The following is a 19,867-nucleotide window of genomic DNA, read 5'->3' as shown; positions in this document are numbered from 1 at the left end:
CCCTGTAAAAAAATGACAATACCTTACCTCATAGACTTGTTGTAAGAACTAGGTGAGTAATTAATCCTAAAGCGTTTACAGCAGTGCCTGGCACATGCTGAGACTAAATGAATGTTGCCTAAATGAATGAATCAGGAAAGTAATTTAAGATGGTAAGCATTTCAAACTGTTAAGTACTCTTAACAACTACGCTAGAAGACAATAAAATAATGGCAACCCCCTAATGCAGGGGCCACGAATGCAGCTCAAGTGCACAGGGAGTGGTGCCATCAAGTAGGTGATTGTCCAAAATGGTGACACACTGGGTAAAATAAGGAGCAATCTTCCCTCAACTTACATGGTAGTTGCATCTCTGGCAAATTCAGTGTATGTTAAATACCATGCAAAACTACTCTGTATTTATAGATAAGCCAGCCTTGGGGTCTAGGCTCAGGTAATCATAAACAGGCGTTTTACTCGCCATGAAAGCTGGCAGGAGTTCGCAAGTCAAGTGCACATGAAGCAATTCTTCACGGCATGGTCTGTCCTGTACATCTTGGCCGCACCTACTAAATGACAAGTGGTGCCCCCCAGTCATTACGATAACTGAAAACACCCCATAAATTTCCAAAACAGTCCTTAGGAGGCCCCTGGGTTTTACACCAATAGCCAGAGGGGTTTTTCCAAACCCAGATTTGTCTCTCATCTGCTGAAACCCAAGTGTCATGGTTAGGGACAGGTGTCAACTTGGCCAAGTTGTGGTACCTGTTCATCTGATTGGGCAAGCACTGGCCTGTCTGTTGCAATGAGGACATTTCATAGGATTGGGTCATGATCACATCAGCTACATCCACAGCTGATTCCATTTGTAATCAGCCAAAGGGGAGTGTCTTCTGCAGTTAGTGATGCTAAATGCATTCATGGGAAGCCTTTTAAGGAGGACTCAGAGGAGGCAGGTTGCATTCCTGCTTTGGCTGGTGAGCCTCTCCTGCGGAGTTCATCCAGGCCATCCATTGGAGTCATCAGCTTCGCAGCCTGCCCTGTGGATTTTGGACTCTGCGTTCCTACGGTCACGTGAGACACTTTCATAAATTTTATATTTGCAAGTGTTCCCTGTTGATTCTGTTTCTCTAGAGAACCCTAACTAATACATCTTGGTACCAGGAGTGGTTCTTAAGGAACAGAATCTTAAAAATGGGTTTTTATGAATGGTTTTCTACTCTGACTGGGCTCAGAGACACTAAGGACTCTGATTCCCGTAATCAGAATGACACTCCCAATCCATGGGCTGAGTTGGCAAAGGAGATAGTCAAAATATCATCATTCGATTCTCCTAATGCTTCGCTTGTACGAAGCCAGACTCTGGGGGATAATGTTTTTGACACCTTTACAGAGTTTTATAGAAATAAGAGTTATAGAGATGTTGGTTGGTTGTTGTTAGATACACTGTCTACATTAAAGGGTGAAAGGGATGGGCTTAAGGCTTCAAACAAGAAGCTTAAGTGCCGTCTGAAAGATGTAGAGGTTTCTATGAGTATCCTGAAGGAAAATTTTATTTCCTGTAGCCGTAGACTTGAGATCTCTGAAAATCAGACTCAGAATCTTATTGTTAGAGTAGCAACTTTACAACGTAAACTGAAATCTCAGTCTTGCATGGTGTCTGCCGTTAAAGTGAGGGCATTGATTGGAAAGGAGTGGGACCCTGAAAAATGGGATGGTGACATATGGATTGATAATGATGTTGGGGGTGAGGCTGAAACCCTAGACCATGATGAGCCTTCTTTAGATAACCCTGTAATAGTCTGCCCTGAGGACATAGCCGCCCCACCTCCAGCCTGCCTTGAGGAATTGGCTACCCAACCTCCTCCTGAAGGGATTAGCCCTAGAGTTATTAATCCTGTTTCACCAGATGAAACTGCAAATGAAAGCCCTGAAGCAAATGGCTTGGAAGATATTTCTAATTCTTTTCATGACCCACCCCCACCACCCCTCATTTCTTCTAGACCTATAACTAGACTAAAGTCCCAACAGGCCCCTAAAGGTGAGGTACAAAGTATCACACATGAGGAGGTACATTATACTCCAAAAGAACTGTGTGAGTTTTCCAATTTATATAGACAGAAATCAGGGGAATATGTGTGGCAATGGATTTTAAGGGTATGGGATAATGGTGGGAGGAATATAAAGCTGGATCAGGCTGAATTTATTGATATGGGCCCACTAAGCAGAGATTCTGCATTCAATGTTATAGCTAGAGCAGTTAGAAAAGGTGTTAACAGCTTGTTTGGGTGGTTGGTTGAAACATGGATCAAAAGGTGGCCAACATTACCTGAGGTTGAAATGCCAGAACTGCCCTGGTATAATGTAGATGAGGGGATCCAGAGGCTTAGAGAGATTGGGATGTTAGAGTGGATTTATCATGCAAAGCCTGCTCTTACACCCCAGGAATGTCCAGAGGATGCACCTTTTACCAGAACAGTGAGAAATAAGTTTGTGAGACTAGCAGCATCATCCCTCAAGAGCTCTGTGGTTGCACTTCTCTGTAGGTCAGATATTACTGTAGGAACTGCTGTCACTGAGCTGGAATCCTTAAACACAATGGGGATGACAGGATCCCGAGTTGGCAGAAGCCAGGTGGCAGCACTTAATCACCAAAGACAGGGTAGACGTGGGTATTATAATAGACAACAAACTCAAAGGAGGCATCAGAATTATATGACACGCAGAGATTTGTGGCATTGGCTAGTAAATCATGGGGTGCCTAGAAATACAATAGAAGGGCAGCCTACTAAATTCTTGTTGGAGCTGTATAAACAAAAGAGTTCTAGGTCAAGGGAACAGAAGTCTAACCTGAATTACAAAAACACAGAGTCACAGCCCCTTAACCAATTTCCAGACTTGAAACAGTTTACAGACCCTGAGCCACTTGAATGAAGGGGAGGACTGGTCCCTATGGGGGAGAAACCTGTTACACTGCCACAAATTTATACTGTTAACCTTCCTCTAAGTCTTCCCCAAGGAGACCGACGGCCTTTTACCAGGGTAACTGTGCATTGGGGAAAAGGAAATGATCAGATATTTCAGGGATTATTAGACACTGGTTCAGAAGTGACATTAATTCCAGGGGACCCAAAACATCACTCTGGTCCACCAGTCAGAGTGGGGGCTTATGGAGGCCAGGTGATCAATGGAGTTTTAGCTCAGGTCCGTCTCACAGTGGGTCCAGTGGGCCCCCGGACCCATCCTGTAATTATTTCCCCAGTTCCGGAATGTATAATTGGCATAGACATACTGAGCAACTGGCAGAATCCCCACGTTGGTTCTCTAACTCGTGCAGTGAGGGCTATTATGGTGGGAAAGGCCAAGTGGAAGCCACTAGAACTGCCCCTACCAAGCAAAATAGTAAATCAAAAGCAATACCGTATTCCTGGAGGGATTACAGAGATTACTGCCACTCTTAAGGACTTGAAAGATGCAGGGGTGGTGATTCCCACCACATCCCCGTTCAACTCTCCTATTTGGCCTGTGCAGAAAACAGACAGGTCTTGGAGAATGACAGTGGATTATCGTAAACTCAACCAGGTGGTAACTCCAATTGCAGCTGCTGTTCCAGATGTAGTATCATTGCTTGAGCAAATCAATACATCCCCTGGTACCTGGTATGCAGCTATTGATCTGGCAAATGCTTTTTTCTCAATAGCTATTAGTAAGGACCACCAAAAACAGTTTGCTTTCAGCTGGCAAGGTCAGCAATATACTTTCACTGTCCTACCTCAGGGGTATATCAACTCTCCAACCCTATGTCATAATCTTGTTCGCAGAGATCTTGATCGTTTCTCCCTCCCACAAGACATCACACTGGTCCATTATATTGATGATATCATGTTGATTGGACCTAGTGAGCAAGAAGTAGCAACTACTCTAGATTCACTGGTAAGGCATTTGTGTGTCAGAGGATGGGAGATAAATCCAACAAAAATACAGGGACCTTCCACCTCAGTAAAATTTTTAGGTGTCCAGTGGTGTGGGGCATGTCGAGATATCCCTTCTAAGGTGAAGGATAAATTGCTGCATCTGGCCCCTCCCACAACCAAAAAAGAGGCACAACGCCTAGTTGGTCTTTTTGGATTTTGGCGACAACACATTCCTCATTTGGGTGTGCTACTCCGGCCCATTTATTGAGTGACCAGAAAAGCTGCTAATTTTGAGTGGGGACCTGAACAAGAGGAGGCTCTGCGACAGGTCCAGGCTGCTGTGCAAGCTGCTCTGCCACTTGGGCCATATGATCCAGCCGATCCAATGGTGCTGGAAGTGTCAGTGGCAAATAGAGATGCTGTCTGGAGCCTTTGGCAGGCCCCTATAGGAGAATCACAATGCAGACCCTTAGGATTTTGGAGCAAAGCCTTACCATCTGCTGCAGATAACTACTCTCCTTTTGAGAAACAGCTTTTGGTCTGCTACTGGGCCTTAGTAGAGACTGAACGCTTAACCATGGGCCACCAAGTTACCATGAGACCTGAGTTGCCTATCATGAGTTGGGTGTTGTCTGACCCACCAAGCCATAAAGTTGGGCGTGCACAGCAGCACTCTATTGTAAAGTGGAAATGGTATATACGAGATAGAGCCAGAGCAGGTCCTGAAGGCACAAGTAAGTTACATGAAGAAGTGGCACAAATGCCCGTGGTTTCCACTCCTGCTGCCACATTACCTTCTCTTTCCCAGACCAGAGCTATGGCCTCTTGGGGAGTTCCTTACAGTGAATTGACTGAGGAAGAGTAAACTTGGACCTGGTTTACAGTTGGTTGAGCACGATATGCAGGTACCACCCGAAAGTGGACAGCTGCAGCATTACAACCCCTTTCTGGGGTGTCCTTGAAGGACAGTGGTGAGGGGAAATCCTCCCAGTGGGCAGAACTTCGAGCAGTGCACCTGGTTGTTCATTTTGCTTGGAAGGAAAACTGGCCAGAGGTGCGTTTGTATACTGACTCATGGGCTGTTGCTAATGGTTTGGCTGGATGGTCAGGGACTTGGAAAGACCATAATTGGAAAATTGGTGACAAAGAGGTCTGGGGAAGAAGTATGTGGATAGACCTTTCTGAGTGGGCTAAAAAACATGAAGATATTTGTGTCCCATGTGAATGCACACCAGAGGGTGACTTCAGCAGAGGAAGATTTTAATAATCAAGTGGATAAGATGACCCATTCTATGGATACCAGTCAGCCTCTTTCCCCAGCAACTCCTGTCATTGCCCAATGGGCTCATGAACAAAGTGGTCATGGTGGTAGGGATGGAGGTTATGCATGGGCTCAGCAACACGGACTTCCACTCACCAAGGCTGACCTGGCTACAGCCACTGCTGAGTGCCCAATCTGCCAGCAGCAGAGACCCACACTCAGCCCCCGATATGGCACCATTCCCCGAGGTGACCAGCCAGCTACATGTTGGTAGCTTGATTACATTGGACCACTCCCTTCATGGAAGGGGCAGCGATTTGTTCTAACTGGAATAGACACATACTCTGGATATGGGTTTGCTTTCCCTGCACGCAATGCTTCTGCCAAAACTACTATCCGTGGGCTTACAGAATGCCTTATCCATCGTCATGGTATTCCACATAGCATTGCTTCGGATCAAGGAACACACTTCACAGCAAATGAAGTGCGGGAATGGGCACATGCTCATGGAATTCTCTGGTCTTACCATGTTCCCCATCATCCAGAAGCAGCTGGATTGATAGGACGGTGGAATGGCCTTTTGAAAACTCAATTACGGTGCCAACTAGGTGGCAATACCTTGAAGGGCTGGGGTAATGTTCTCCAGGAAGCTGTGTATGCTCTGAATCAGCGTCCACTGTATGGTGCTGTTTCTCCCATAGCCAGGATCCATGGGTCCAGGAACCAAGGGGTGGAAATGGGTGTGGTGCCACTCACTATTACTCCTAGTGATCCACTAGGAAAATTTTTGCTTCCTGTCCCTGCTACCCTGAGTTCTGCTGGTCTACAGGTTTTAGTTCCAAAACGGGGTGTGCTTTCTCCAGGAGAAACAACAGTGATACCACTGAACTGGAAGTTAAGATTGCCACCTGGCCACTTTGGGCTACTTATGCCTCTGGATCAACACACCAAGAAGGGGATTACGTTATTGTCTGGGGTAATTGACCCTGACTATCAGAAGGAAGTAGGACTGCAACTACATAATGGAGGTAAAGAAGAGTTTTCTTGGAATATAGGAGATCCCCTGGGGCGTCTATTAGTACTACCATGCCCTGTGATTAAAATCAATGGAAAACTGCAACAACACAATCCAGGCAGGACCACTCCTGGCTCTGAGACTTCAGGAATGAAGGTTTGGGTCACCCCACCAGGCAAAGAACCACGGCCAGCTGAAGTGCTTGCTGAGGGGAAAGGGAACATGGAATGGGTAGTGGAAGAAGGTAGTGATAAATATGAACTTCGACCACGTGATCAGTTACAGAAACGAGGACTGTAATGCTGTTTTGTTTGTGTTATACTATTTAAGTTGTAAGATATCAAGTTTAAGAATGAATGTTGCCCAAGGATTTGCACGCTATTCTGGAGAGATTTAATGTGTTTCCAGTTATATGCAGGACAGTTGAGTATTGTCAGGTAAAAGAAAAAATGTGTGCTTATTTGTTTTCATTTGGAAATTAAGTATGGTCTAAGGTAATATATATATATATATGTGCCAAGTTGACAAGGGGTGGACTGTCATGGTTAGGGACAGGTGTCAACTTGGCCAAGTTGTGGTACCTGTTCATCTGATTGGGCAAGCGCTGGACTGTCAGTTGCAATGAGGACATTTCATAGGATTAGGTCATGATCACGTCAGCTACATCCACAACTGATTCCATTTGTAATCAGCCAAAGGGGAGTGTCTTCTGCAATTAGTGATGCTAAATGTAATCACGGGAAGCCTTTTAAGGAGGACTCAGAGGAGACAGGTTCCATTCCTGCTTTGGCTGGTGAGCCTCTCCTGTGGAGTTCGTCCAGGCCATCCATTGGAGTCATCGGCTTCGCAGCCTGCCCTGTGGATTTTGGACTCTGCATTCCTACGGTCACGTGAGACACTTTCATAAATTTTATATTTGCAAGTGTTCCCTGTTGATTCTGTTTCTCTAGAGAACCCTAACTAATACACCAAGCCTGATACCCAGAGTCCTTCATAATCCAGCCCCCTGCTTGCCTCCCTATACATACTGATCAATGCCATCATCTCCCACCATCTCACCTCTCTTCTACACTCAGCTTCTCTGTGTGTCTCTGCCTTACCAGCTAATCGCACACACTCTCTATCTTCCTCTCTCTCTCTCTCTCTCTCACACACATACACATGCATGCACACATGCACACACACACTCCAGGCTGTTTCTTACTGCTGAGTCTTTACTCATGGAATGCCCACCCCCCTCCACCTGAATTAAGGCCTCACTCACACCTTGTTGATCCTTTAAGACTCAATTCTAGCATATCCTCCTTGGAGAAGTCGTCTCTGACCCCTGCTCTGTCTCCAAGCTCAGGCAGGGCCACTTCAGTGCCCCCACAGCCCCTGGGCTTCCCTCTAAGACCCAGCTCTGATCACACCCTGTTGTAATAGTTAGCGCAGCCTAAGGCAGGGCACGTGGTAGATGGTTAATGCCAAGTCAAAACCATTCCACCCTGCCTTTGGCTTGCCTCTGGTGGAAAAGAGACACATGGACAATACTGGGAGGTGCTTGCTCAGAGCCCAGGGAAGCTCCAAGGATGGAGAAGCCAGCTGCCCTGGGGGACATTTCCCAGAGGAGGCTGGATCTTGGAGTACAAATAGAAGTTTTCCATGTGGAGAAGAGGCAGAAGGCATATCTGACACGGATGTTCTGGGTTGGATTGTGTCCCCAAAAGACATGTTTAGTCCTAACCCTGGGTCCTGTGAATGAGCCCTTATTTGGAAAAAGGATCTCTGAAGATGTTATTAAGACAAGGCCAAACTGAATTGGGGCGGGTCCTAATCCATTATGAGTAGTGTCCTTATGAGAAGGGGGTAATTGGGCCCACTCAGAGGGAAAGTGCCACGTGACGACGGAGGCAGAGACCTCCACGGGTTGTCTGCAGGCCACTGCCAGAATCGAGCCAGGAGAGAAGCATCGGGCGGGCTCTTCCCTGCCCGCTTCAGAGGGACCGTGTCCCTGCCAGCAGCGTGGTTTGGCCCTCTGGACTTCAGAATTGTGAGAAAATCAATTTCTGTTGTTTTAAGCCACCCAGTTTGTGGCACTTTGTTATGGCAGCCCTAGGAAACTAAGACATGCACCTGGCATGGGCAAAGGTCAAGCGTGAGAAGCAGACAGGGCAGACAAGTCCGGATTACCTGAGGTCAGGCTGTGAGAGGGAGTGGTGGGGGTGAGGCTGTGGGAGGCAGAGGGCTGATGAGTGCTAAGGAGGTTGGACTTTGTCCTAGGGGCACTGGGGAGCCACGGAAAAGTTTTAAGTGGGAGAGTGACGAGGTCAGGTGTGCCTGTGGCAGAGGTACCTCTGGGAAGAGTACAGAAGATGGATTGGGGGGGGCAAAGTAGAAATAATCCAGGCAAAAATCATGAGGTCTGAATGAGGGGGTGGAGAGCAGGGGATGGGCATTTTAGAGCTGCAGAAACCACAGAGCTTGGTGTCCACTGGGCTGAGGGAGAGGGAGAAGGCTACTGTGCACCCCGGAATCCAGCCTGGTGATCATGCAATGACGAGCATGGAGACAGGGGACTGGGGACAGGACCTTGCCAAGTGGCTAGGACAAGCCGGAGGCCCCACGTTGAAGGAGCGGCTGCAGGTCCCAATATAGACACTAGAGGGTGCTCCAGGATAGGCTCAGGCTCCACTCTCCCACCAGCCCCCACCCACTCGTGGAGAGGGACACAGGCTCAAGGGACCCTGACAGGGCCTGGGTCAAGGATAAGAGTTTCACAATCCTGGGGCCGCTTCACATCCTCCAGCCACCAATGTTGCAGGTGAGGAGGGGGTCTCCTTGTTGGGAGCTGGTGGTGGGGGTGGCAGGCAAGGGGAGGATGGGCAGTTTCTCCTAGGAAGTACTGACCACCTGACCCCTTCTCACCCTGCACCCCAGCCCGCCCTGATCGATGCCTGGAGAAGGGGAGAGACTCACCCAAGGACACACTTTGGTCAGAGGCAGAGCAAACCAGCCAGAACTGCCGCCCCCAGTGGCGGGGTGATGGGGTTCAGGGATGGATGGGAGCCTTCCAGCTCAGAGAGCCTTCCTACCTGGATGGGTGCAAACGGCCTTTCCAACCCCCTTCTGACCCTTCCTACGAGGAACTTGGCGGGGGAGGGGCTCCCTTGAGTCCCCCTACCCCCATACATATTCTAGAATCACTCAGGATTATTCTACTGCTGGTAGCAGCCGCGGTGTGGTTGGTAGAGCTCAGCCTGGAGACCTGCCCCAGCGTCTGAATGGCACCTTGTTCTTTCCGAAGGTGCACCCATCTCACTCGGGAGGCTGGGGCTCAGGGGACAGAGACTTACCCGGGTCACTCAGGAAATGAGGGCAGAGCTAAGCCTAAAACTAAATCTCTGACTCCCAGCCCAGAACTCTTTCCGGCATCTATTTCATCAAAGGCGCTCGGTGTCAGGGCTCAGTGTGGGAGTGAAGTCAGGGCTTGGCGTGAGTCCAGGGTCGGGGCTGAGGCTCAGAACACAGCGCTTCACCTGCGCCCAGTGGTCTCCCGCGCCCTCAGGATCAGGGTCTTAACAACCACAGGAGCCACAGCTAAACAGGCTTTTAGAGGTCTTCACGCTGTCCGCTCATTCTCTCATTCATTCACCAACAGAGGGTTTATTAAACACCTTCTGGGGGCCAGGCATAGCGGTAGGTGCTGGGGTACAAGGGCGAACTTTCCAGTCATTGCGGAGTTTATAGTCCAGCAGAGAAGCGGACATCGAACCAGGCATTAGGGCCGAGTCCTCTGCTTCCTAAGGCGGAAGGCTGAAAAGGAGTTAGCCAGAGACATGGCACAGGGGAGACGAGACAGGGCAGGAGGAGACAGCAGTCCAGGCAGAGGGAGCATTCTAGGTGGGGAGAAGCTGGCAGGGTCAAGGAGTGGGGGTGGGGCTGGGGGGTGGCTGGAGTGCAGAGAGCAGGGCAGGTGGCCGAGAGGTGGCTCAGAGGATGGGAGATGCCATTAGGGAGCTCAGACTCCCCCACAGAGCAGGGGAACATCTTGCAAGGCTTCCTGCTGGGGACTGTCAGGGCAGCTTGGCATTTGTGGAGGATCACTCCAGCTGCAGAGTGGGGAGTGGCAGAATGACAAACTTTGGAAAAGTGACTGGCCTCCTTACTTGAGCCTAAATGGCACAATCTTTTAAAATTTCATGCAAACAAAAATGAATAACAAATGAAGAAACTGAAACTGGAGATCCATTTCCTATTAAATCTGATGGACGGAACAAGCAGCCAAAGCCCAAAATAATGCTAACAGGATTTTAATAACCTGTAACAAAACATGCCAGCAGTACCAGCAGAGCTAATTTAAATGGCCTCCTTAATTGAAGAGTGAGAATGCCAAATATGAGTCCCACTTCAAAAATACAGCTCTAGTTGCACAGATGGGGAAATCAAGGCCTAGGGCAGGGCATGGACTAACCCAAAGTGATATGTGAGTAGGAATTCAAAGACTCCTGATTCCCAAACTTGGGTCACTCTAAGAACACTCCAAGCGTATGTAAACACACCATGCTCACGGGGAACACTCCCCAAACCCAGGTATGCAAATACCTGCATGCAAATGAGGTTCCACAACACAGATTCACTCTCACAGACACACCCGTCTGAACAGAAGTATGTATGCATTCACACAATGCACCCAGTACATACAAAACTCTTTTCCCACACACACGTGTATGTCCACACACCACATCCACATGTGCTCATGCACACGTACAGCTCATCACTCCAAATCCAAGTACCCAAATATATGCAAACAGCCCCCAAGAGGCAGATATGAACAGAAACGTGCAACACACACACAAGATTGAAAAATATCCTCCGTATATTTCTACAAATGTACCACTCACATCAACAGACACACAGACCCCTCCCTACATATTCACAGACACGCACACACACACACGTACAGCATACCTCACAGCTCCATGAGGTCCTATGAGCAAAGCCTGTGTCTGGGCAAAGCAGCCATTTCCTCTCGCCCACACACAGCCCCTGCTGGAACCAAGGACAGGCTGGAGTGTCTGGGAGACCCTTCCGTCCCCTGCAAGCGCGTGGGGGGCTGAGACAGGCAAATCCCTCCTCCTCTGGGAAGCTAAGGAGACCACACTGGTCTCTGGCCTGGCAGAAGAACCAACGTCGATTCATATCCGGGTGCCCAGCAGCTCCCTGAGGGGCGAGCAGGCACCCCCGGCCCCGGCCCTCGCTCAGCCCCACACTCTCCTCCCCCCAGCGGGAGCATGTGAGCACGTTGCACGTGGGTGTTACGTGGCAGGGCCATGTAAAGACGGAGGGAGAGAGTTCCTTTTCTAACATATGAATTTAAGAGTCCTTCTTTCCTTCCTTTGTTCATCTATTTAATAAGGACCTTTTTTGGGCCAGGCACTGGGAATACAACGGGAACCAAACAAGGACACATCCTCTGCCCCCCAGGAGGGTAGTCTCGCGGGCAGGCAGAAACACCCAGAGTTGTGCTGTTGTGTTACACATTGGGAGAGTTGTCACTAGGCCTCTGAAAGACTTGGGCTCAACCTGGGGCTGACACTGAGCTTAAGTTTCATGATGTGAGAAAGAGGGCTCGGGATGTGAGCCCTGACGCCTGTCAGAGTCAAATTTGATGAATGCTTTGGGGAGGGAGGGAAATCTTTAGTAAATTAAGAGCCAGATATTTATTAGGCACTAACTGTGTACCAGATACATAATTTGGGAGGGTGGTTGAGTCCACAGGCCTGGGAGTCAGAGAGGTCTGGGTGGGACAAATCCCTGCATTGCCAGGCCCTCGCTGTATAAGCTGTAACAGGTTCCTAAACTCTCTGAGCTTCCACTTCCTTATCTGTAATTGAGGTACAATAATAATAATACCTACCTTACCTGAGTGCTCTGGGATAATGTACAACCTTTAGCATGTGGTAGCATGGAGGCTACCACAAGGTAAATGCTTAATTAAGTAAGCTCCCATTATTTGTAAGCTTTCATTTATTCATTCAACTTATTGAGCACTTACTATGAGCCAAACATGATTCTAAGTGCTTTAACTCAGAAGTTCTAACTCAACCGAGAAAACCAAGACGCAGAGAGGTTCAGTCTCTTATTCAAGGTCACACAGCTGGTAGAAGGCAGAGACAAAATTGAACCTAGGTCTGTTGGCCTCTCTAAATCCACTGTATGACATGCACTTCCATTTTATAGTTCAAAGTCCTCCCTTTGCCCCAGCAGCAGCCCCTGTTAAATAAATCATCCAGTAACGGTTTCTAATTCCCAGACTTGGTTGCAAATGAATTATTCACGTTGTAAGGCCTGCAAACCACCAGCTGGGCCTCATTACCCAGGAAGGGCCGCCCGCCCGCAAGATGCCGCGCCCTCCCTCGGATGTGGGTCCCGGCAGGCCAGCTAGAGGTGCCCAGAAAGAGTTGGGGGTGCTGGGGTCCTGCTCCAGGAAGTGGGAGGAGGGATTCTCCTGCTCTCATTCCTAGCTTTTGCATTCTAATGAGCTCACAGTCTGGTGTTGTCAAGAAAATAGGAGCTCTGGACTCAGCCAGTCCCAGGTTCTGGTTCCAGCCCTGCCCTGAGCATCTGTGCGATTTCTGGGGTACAGGACCCCATTTCACATTTTCTTTTCTTTTTTCATCTGCAGACTGAGGCTTGGGCTGACCTGGCAGGCCCTGTACTAGACACAGGGGACAAACATCCTGCCCTCTGCGGATACCCAGTCTCTGAGCATCCTCCACCCCCAGAATCTGGCTGAAGCCTTAGTTCAAACCAGAGCCCTGGGCTGGTTGAAGAGGAAACTGCATGCTCCAGAGTCCCTATCTGGGACCAATCGCTCACCCCTGCTGCTGGGAACATTGACTGCTGATGGCTTACTGGGAACTGCTTTCAGCCTTACCCAAGGTTATGCCCCCTACCAGGAGAAAGCTTGCAGCCAGTGCCTGACTGATGTGCTGGTTTGAAGCTATTATGTACCCCAGAAAAGGCCATTTATTTTAATCCATTCCCGTGGGTGTAGACCTTTTGTGGGTGGGACCTTTTGGTTAGGTTATTTCCATTGAGATGTGACCCAGCCCATTCAAGGTGGGTCTTCATCCTTTACTAGAGTCCCTTGTGAGAGAATGAGAGAGAGAGAGAGAAAGAGAGATTAGAGAAAAATGCCCCAGAGATGCTGAGAGGATGCACAGATGCTCAGAGAGAACGCCACTGGAATTAGAAGCTGAAAGCAAAGGAACTGGGGCGCAAAGGACCAGCAGACACTGGTCACGTACCTTGCTATCTGACAGGAATCCCAGATGCCAGCGACCTTTCTCCAGAAAAGATATTGTCCTGTTGTTGCCTTAATTGGGACATTTTCATGACCTAAGAACTGCAAATCTGTAAACCAGTAAATCCCCATTATAAATAAACCCATTGCTGGTACACTGCATTCCGGCAGCTTTAGCACACTGAAACAGATTCGGCTACAAAGGTCTACCTGCTCGCCTCAACTGGGGCAACTCTGAAGGGCCATAATGGCGCCAGACATCCCCCTTGGGGTCTCGGTTAGCACCTCATTGTGGCTCAGGTCTCCCTCTGCCCAGGTCTGCCTTCCTACTTCCTTCCAGGTCTACCCCCTGAGGGCATGCCCGATAAATGCATGCTCTTCTCCAGTTCAAAGTTGGTTTCCTAGCACCCAATCTAAGATACTGGTCACAGACAGAGCCCAATTAAGCATTAAATGAGACCCAATTCAGGCCACCAACAGATTCCTAATCCCGTGCAGACTGAGCCTCAATCCTGGTTACAGGCCGAGCCTAGATCTTGCTCCAGGCCAAGCGCAGATCCTAGTCCAGACTCAGCCTTGGCCTTGGTTATAGCCTGAGCCATGACTTCCCCATAGACCGAGCCCTGATCCCGGTCCCAGACACCACATGAGACAAAGCCAAGGTGCTAAGTGGGAGATGGAAGGAGATCGGAGTCTGGCTCAGCCTAAGACCAGGACCCAAGTGAATCTCCCTGGAGAAGACTGACTGACAGCCAAGTGTCATAGAATCTCACTTCACAGCTAGGTCTTTTCCAAAACAACTAAACAGGATCTTCTTTATGGAGAACCAATTTGGAGGCATGAATGATAAAACTAATAATAGCCACCATTTTTTAAGCAAGGGGTGTGTCCTAGGCACATGGCAGTCACGGGGTCAATTTCATGGCTCTACTGCCTCCTCAGAGCAACCAGGGCTGCTGTGACCTCCCATTCTACAGATGAGGAAGCCAAGGCTCAGAGGGGTGAAATGACTTGCCTCGTAACTCCACCATGGGCAGAACCAGGATCCAAACCCTGGGCCACTCTGTTCTTCTGCAGGAGCTAGGCTCAAGCTGGCCTCCCGAAGAGAGACCCCCAAGGGGCTTGTAGGTTTCAGGCTGCCCATCAAGTCCTGCAGCCTGCCCAGGGCAGTTGGGGAGTCAAGGGACAAGTGGTGGGTGGTCCATGGGTCTATGTAGGTGTGACCAGACCCAGACCCAACCTCAGGCAGGCCACTGTGCTTCTCCAGGCCTCCAAGTTCATGTTATTTGCTCCCCACCCCCATCTCCTTAAGGTAGGCACTATCATTATAGGCATGTCACAGATGAGGAAACTGCCCAGAGAGGAGATGCTGTCTGCTTGAGCTCATAGAGCTGGGACTCAGTCCCAGAATTCCTGATACTTGGTCTCCCACCCTCTGTTCGTATATATGTAAGAAGGAAGGCCACTTTTCCTGTTTGCTCCACACTGCTGACTCTTCCATCCATCCATCCATCCATCCATCCATCCATCCATTCATTCATCCATCCATCCATTCATCCAGTCAACAGTTATGTAGTGAGCCAGGGCTGGGCTGGCTGCTGAGGACAGGGCTGGAGCGCAGAAGCTGGCAGCAGAGTTGCACATTAAACAAATGCCCACAAATAATGAATTCATTGCCAATGTTCCAAGTGTTGGGAGGCAGCAGCCCCGGGTGCTGTGAGTGGGTATAACAAGGACTGTCTCTTTGGGGAGTTTCTCTGGGCCCCCAGGTGGGCATAGGCAAAAAATCTTCTGAAATAGGCCCCATGGGCTTGGCCTCAGGGGACAGAAGCTGTGAGGGAAGCATGAATAATGCAATGGGTGAGGTTGCCCCAGCTGCACCAGCTGGCGTGGTAAGGCACCCCCAAGGAGATGAGGTCCTGGGGCCTTGGCTGGGGGTGCAGCAGGAAGTAAGTGGGGGAGGGAGCGTCTTGAAAATCTTCCCCCAGATTTGCTTTGCAGACCATTCCAGCTGGGGCCTGAAAAACATCTAAAAACCACAACAGGACTTCAGGAGACAGGAGAGAGGTTATTCCAGGGGGAAAGACCAGCATGAGCCAATGTGTGGAGGTGGGAAACAGTAGGCAGAGCCAGGAGGATGGAGTAAGGAGGAGAGAAAAGAGAGGAGAAACTGGATTCTGGGCCTGAGGGATTTACATGGCCTCATCGGGAGTATCAGGGCCCACCCATACACCAAGAAACAGTTGGGTTCCCAGCGAGGGTCACACATGATCTCTTTTCATCTTTCCTACATCCAGTAAGACCGATTCTCTAGGTCCCATTTTACAACCGGAGAAACTGAAGTCAGGAGGGCTTGAATCTGTCACTGATGGGCAAAGTTAGTAAGTAAAGGAGCAGATGTAAGCCCAGGCTGCCAGTTCCACAGCCTGTGTTCTAATATTCCCCTACTGTGTGTGTCTGGGAATAAGTTGGGGGAGATTGGGGGTAGGTGCTGGGCGAGGCGTTTCTGTCCAGCCCCACAGTGCCTGCAGCCTCTGCCCCAGCTCCAGCCCATCATCCCTGGTCTGGCCCACCGGGGCGTCCCCCTGGCAGGCCTCCCAGCCTCACTTCCCCATTTCAGCCTCCACAGTGCGGCTCTGAGGATGCAAATCTGAGAGTGTCTCTCTGACTTAAAACACGAGCTCTCCATCATCCTCTGGTACAGACCAAGCTCCTCAGGCCACGTTCGATGTCCTTTAAGAGCTGGTCCAGGTCCACCTCAGCAAACACGTGCTCCTAAACACGTGCGCTCCGTCCTAACCAGCCTTCTTCACTGGTCCCTGAGCCTGCCAAGCGCCTGCCACCCCCTGGACTTTGCCTGTGCTATGCTGGCTGCAAGAAGCCATCATTCTCTGCTGGTGGTTTATTCTTTAAGACCCAGCCCCGTACAATCTCCTTTGTGAGGGCTGCCCCGACATTTGGGACCTCACAGATCTGCCCTCTCCCCCAGACACAGACGGCCCCTGCTGACTCCACCTGTGGCCTTATCTGGGTCTCCCACTAAACTGAGAGCGAACAGAGCAAGCACTCATAATGCGCTCACCCCGTACCACAGCTCCAAAACCCTAAAAGGTAGATCCCATTAGGATCCCCATTTCACAGACAGGGAAACTGAGACTCAGCAGGGGAAGCCATGTTTCAACCTCAGGCATGGAGTGAAGGAATACGTTAATAAACTGATTAGCGAGTGAATGAGCATGTGTGATGACGAATGAATGAGAGAAAAGGTGGGTAAATAAGTGAGAGATTAAATGAGGGTCAGATGGAGCTAAGGTGTGATGGAGGCTTGTATGGGGCTACTGAGAAGAGGTGGAGACCCTCCTTCCTCCTTTCACCACATTGTTCCACCTCCAGCTCCCAGGAAAAGGCTCCTGTTTCTTCCTTCTCAGGGATGCTTGAATTTTTTGTCGGGCTGTTGCCTAGCAACAGTGCCCTCGCCCCAGCCGGCCCCACCCCTCTTCGGTCTGCCCAAACCGTGGAGTTTGCCGCCAGCCCCAGGGGCTGGAAGCTGGGAGAAAGGAGGCCAGAGGCCAGGGAGCTGGGCCTGGGTGAGCTCCAAGGTTGGCAGAAGGGACCCGAGGGAAGGGCTGTTTGCAGGGTTCGTTTCTCCTGAAGGCGCCCACTCTGGCACAGAGCCCGGCCGAGGCTCACAGTAACGAATTGAGATAACCCTGGGGCCTGTGTCTCAGGTCCCGACATCGAGTAGAGGCTGGTTGAGCCATTTCCCTTCCTGAATCCTCCTTCTAGTCTGTAAGATGTGGACATTCTACTCCGCATGCTGGTACTGGGAAGGCGAAGACTATTTTTATAGGCAAGGAGCATGCAATCTATCTCTAGAGAAGAGAGAATATGCTACAAAGAGCTCTCACAGCCCCCTGGAAGAGTGCCTGGGAGCACGAGGCCCAAAGGGGCCCCTGAAGAGGTGGCATTGGGGCCGGACTGTGACGCGTTTCTGGAAGTGGAGATGGGGGTACCAGGTAGCCAGAGGGAGCAGCCTGCACGATGATGGCCTGAGACTGAAGTGATCCAATAGCAGCTATTACCTGTTAGTCATGGTCAGATCCTTGATATTTTCTTTTTTCATTTTATTCCCAGACATGTTACATTTGATGTTTCATTTCATCCTCACGGCAGCTCTGTGAGTTTGGAATTATTGCTCTCATTTCACAGGAAAGGTCACAGAGCTGGTGAGAGGCACAGCTAAGTCCAGCTTGCTTTCTCCTGCTTAATGTGCGGTCCGGAGAGGAAAGTGGGCTCAGGTGGATGGAGCAAGGGGAGCAAGTAGTGAGGGCTGCGGCCATGGAGTGAGCAGGGGCTTCCACGTGGGGCCTGGAACCACAGAGGGCAATGGGGAGCCACTGCTGGTCTCCGGGCTGGAAGGGAAGTGACCTGGGCTAAGTCCTCTGGTCCTTCTCTGCCGTCCTGGGCCATCTGCCTGCACTCCTACACCTGCCTCCCCGCATCCGCCCCCACCGTTTCTCAACCACACCGAGAAACCATGTGTGACGGCGGAGAATGTAAAAATATATATGCATCTGAAAAACAACAACGGGCTGACAGAACACGGCTATAAATACTCTGATGGGTGCGGAAACATTCCTCCGATCCTGTTTCCTTCTGCCTGCGGAGCTGGGGGATGGCGTTTGACAGTTGCTGCAGGAACTCAGGGGAGGAAAACGGAAAGGGGACAACTATTTGTGGGCCTACTATGTGCATGGCACTTTATAAGCATTACATCACTGAGCCTCCTTCCGCACAGTCACTTCTGTTATCCGTGTTGACAAATAAGGAAACTGAAGCAGAGAGGTAAGTCATTTGGCCAAGGTCACACAGCCAGGGGAGCAATGGAGCCAGGATTCCAGCAGGCACCACTTGGCAGGAGAGGTTAAGTCTCCTGGAAGAAGGAAAGTCAGCTTAAGGCTCTGCCACTTTCACTCCTTGCCCAGGGCCAGGGAGGGCTTGAGGCTTCCATGGCTCCCCATTACCCTCCGATTAAGACCAAACTCTTTAGTGCAGCCTTAAGGCCCTGTGACCTGCCGTCTGCCCACCTATGGGGCTTACCTCGTGGCCCTGCCCTGAATCTCTTATCCCCGCCTGCTCTGACACTTCAGGCCCTTGGCAGTGCCAACCACTCTCTGTCTCTGCACCTACTGCCCCCTTTGCCCTGCCTCTTTCTAGTTACTTTCTCCTTAACCCTGCACCCTCAGCTCAGGTGCCAGCTCATCAGGGAAGTCTTCCTGGCTTTCTCTACCGGCCGGGTCCTCCTGTTAACTGGCTCGGCCATGTCCCTCCAAGGTGTGCAGCAAGCATAAGCAGAGGGACGGCGTGGGGGGATGGGCAACAGCTGGTAGGTGGTAGCGCGACCCGTCTCCTGTGGCTGGTCCTGTCCGGTGAAGAGGCAGGGCTGGGACCCTGACAGCACTGCACACCTGGGGCTTGGGGCTTGCTGGAGACAGTCTGAAGGTGATGGTATGAAATAGGACTGGACGGGACGTGGGCCTTCGGGCTCTGGGGAAGAAGGAAAGAAAATGAAGGAAGAAGGGAGACTGAAGGACTCCTGGCAGGGCGACGCGGCACCAACGAAGGAGAGCCAGAAAATAAAGTTTGTCCCATCTCTTGATCATGATCCTGATCAGCCCACTGGCCAGTGTGAGATATAAAGTCAAGTTGGCCAGTGGGGTCATTTGTGCACTTTCAGGCCTTCCCTATAGCCCAGTGCTGCCTGAAAGATATATAATGCAAGCCACTGGTAATTAAACATTTTTTATTAGCCATGTTAAAAAAAAAAGGTGGAGTTAATTTTAATAATGTTTTATTTAACCCAATATATGTTGCGACATGTAATTGAGATGAACAATTATTAATGAGGTGTTTCACATTTGTTTATTCTAAGCCTTTGAAATCCAGTGTGTATTTTATATACACCCCATCTTAGTTCAGGGGGCCACATTTGCAGTGCTTGGTGGTTACTGTGTTGGCTAGCACAGCTCTAGACTGTAAACTCCATGCGCTGGGGACCCTAAGCTGTACGCACCATTATTCTCTCCAGGGCCTGGCACATAATGAGGTGTCAGGAAATGTTTGTTGAATCACTGGCTGACTGAGTGGATGAATGAATGAATGACTAAATGAATGGTCCAAGGCCTTGCCAGGTCAAAAGCCAGGGTCCCAGCAAAAGCCCTGGGAAGAGCTGGAGAGAAATTCTAGTCCCACCTCTGCATACCATTCTCTGCCTGACTATACTGAGTTCCTCCCCTTCCTGGGTCTCTGTTTTCCCATCTGTACAGTGGGTCGGGGAGTTGGCTGAGAAGTTCCTTCAGGTTCTCCCTAGAGAACGGCCCCCTCAAAGATGGGCGATTCTCAAGGGACCC

Source organism: Tamandua tetradactyla, chromosome 2, assembly GCF_023851605.1.
Source record: "Tamandua tetradactyla isolate mTamTet1 chromosome 2, mTamTet1.pri, whole genome shotgun sequence".
In the NCBI taxonomy this organism is placed as follows: Eukaryota; Metazoa; Chordata; class Mammalia; order Pilosa; family Myrmecophagidae; genus Tamandua; species Tamandua tetradactyla.
Note: the sequence above shows the minus strand (reverse complement) of the source record.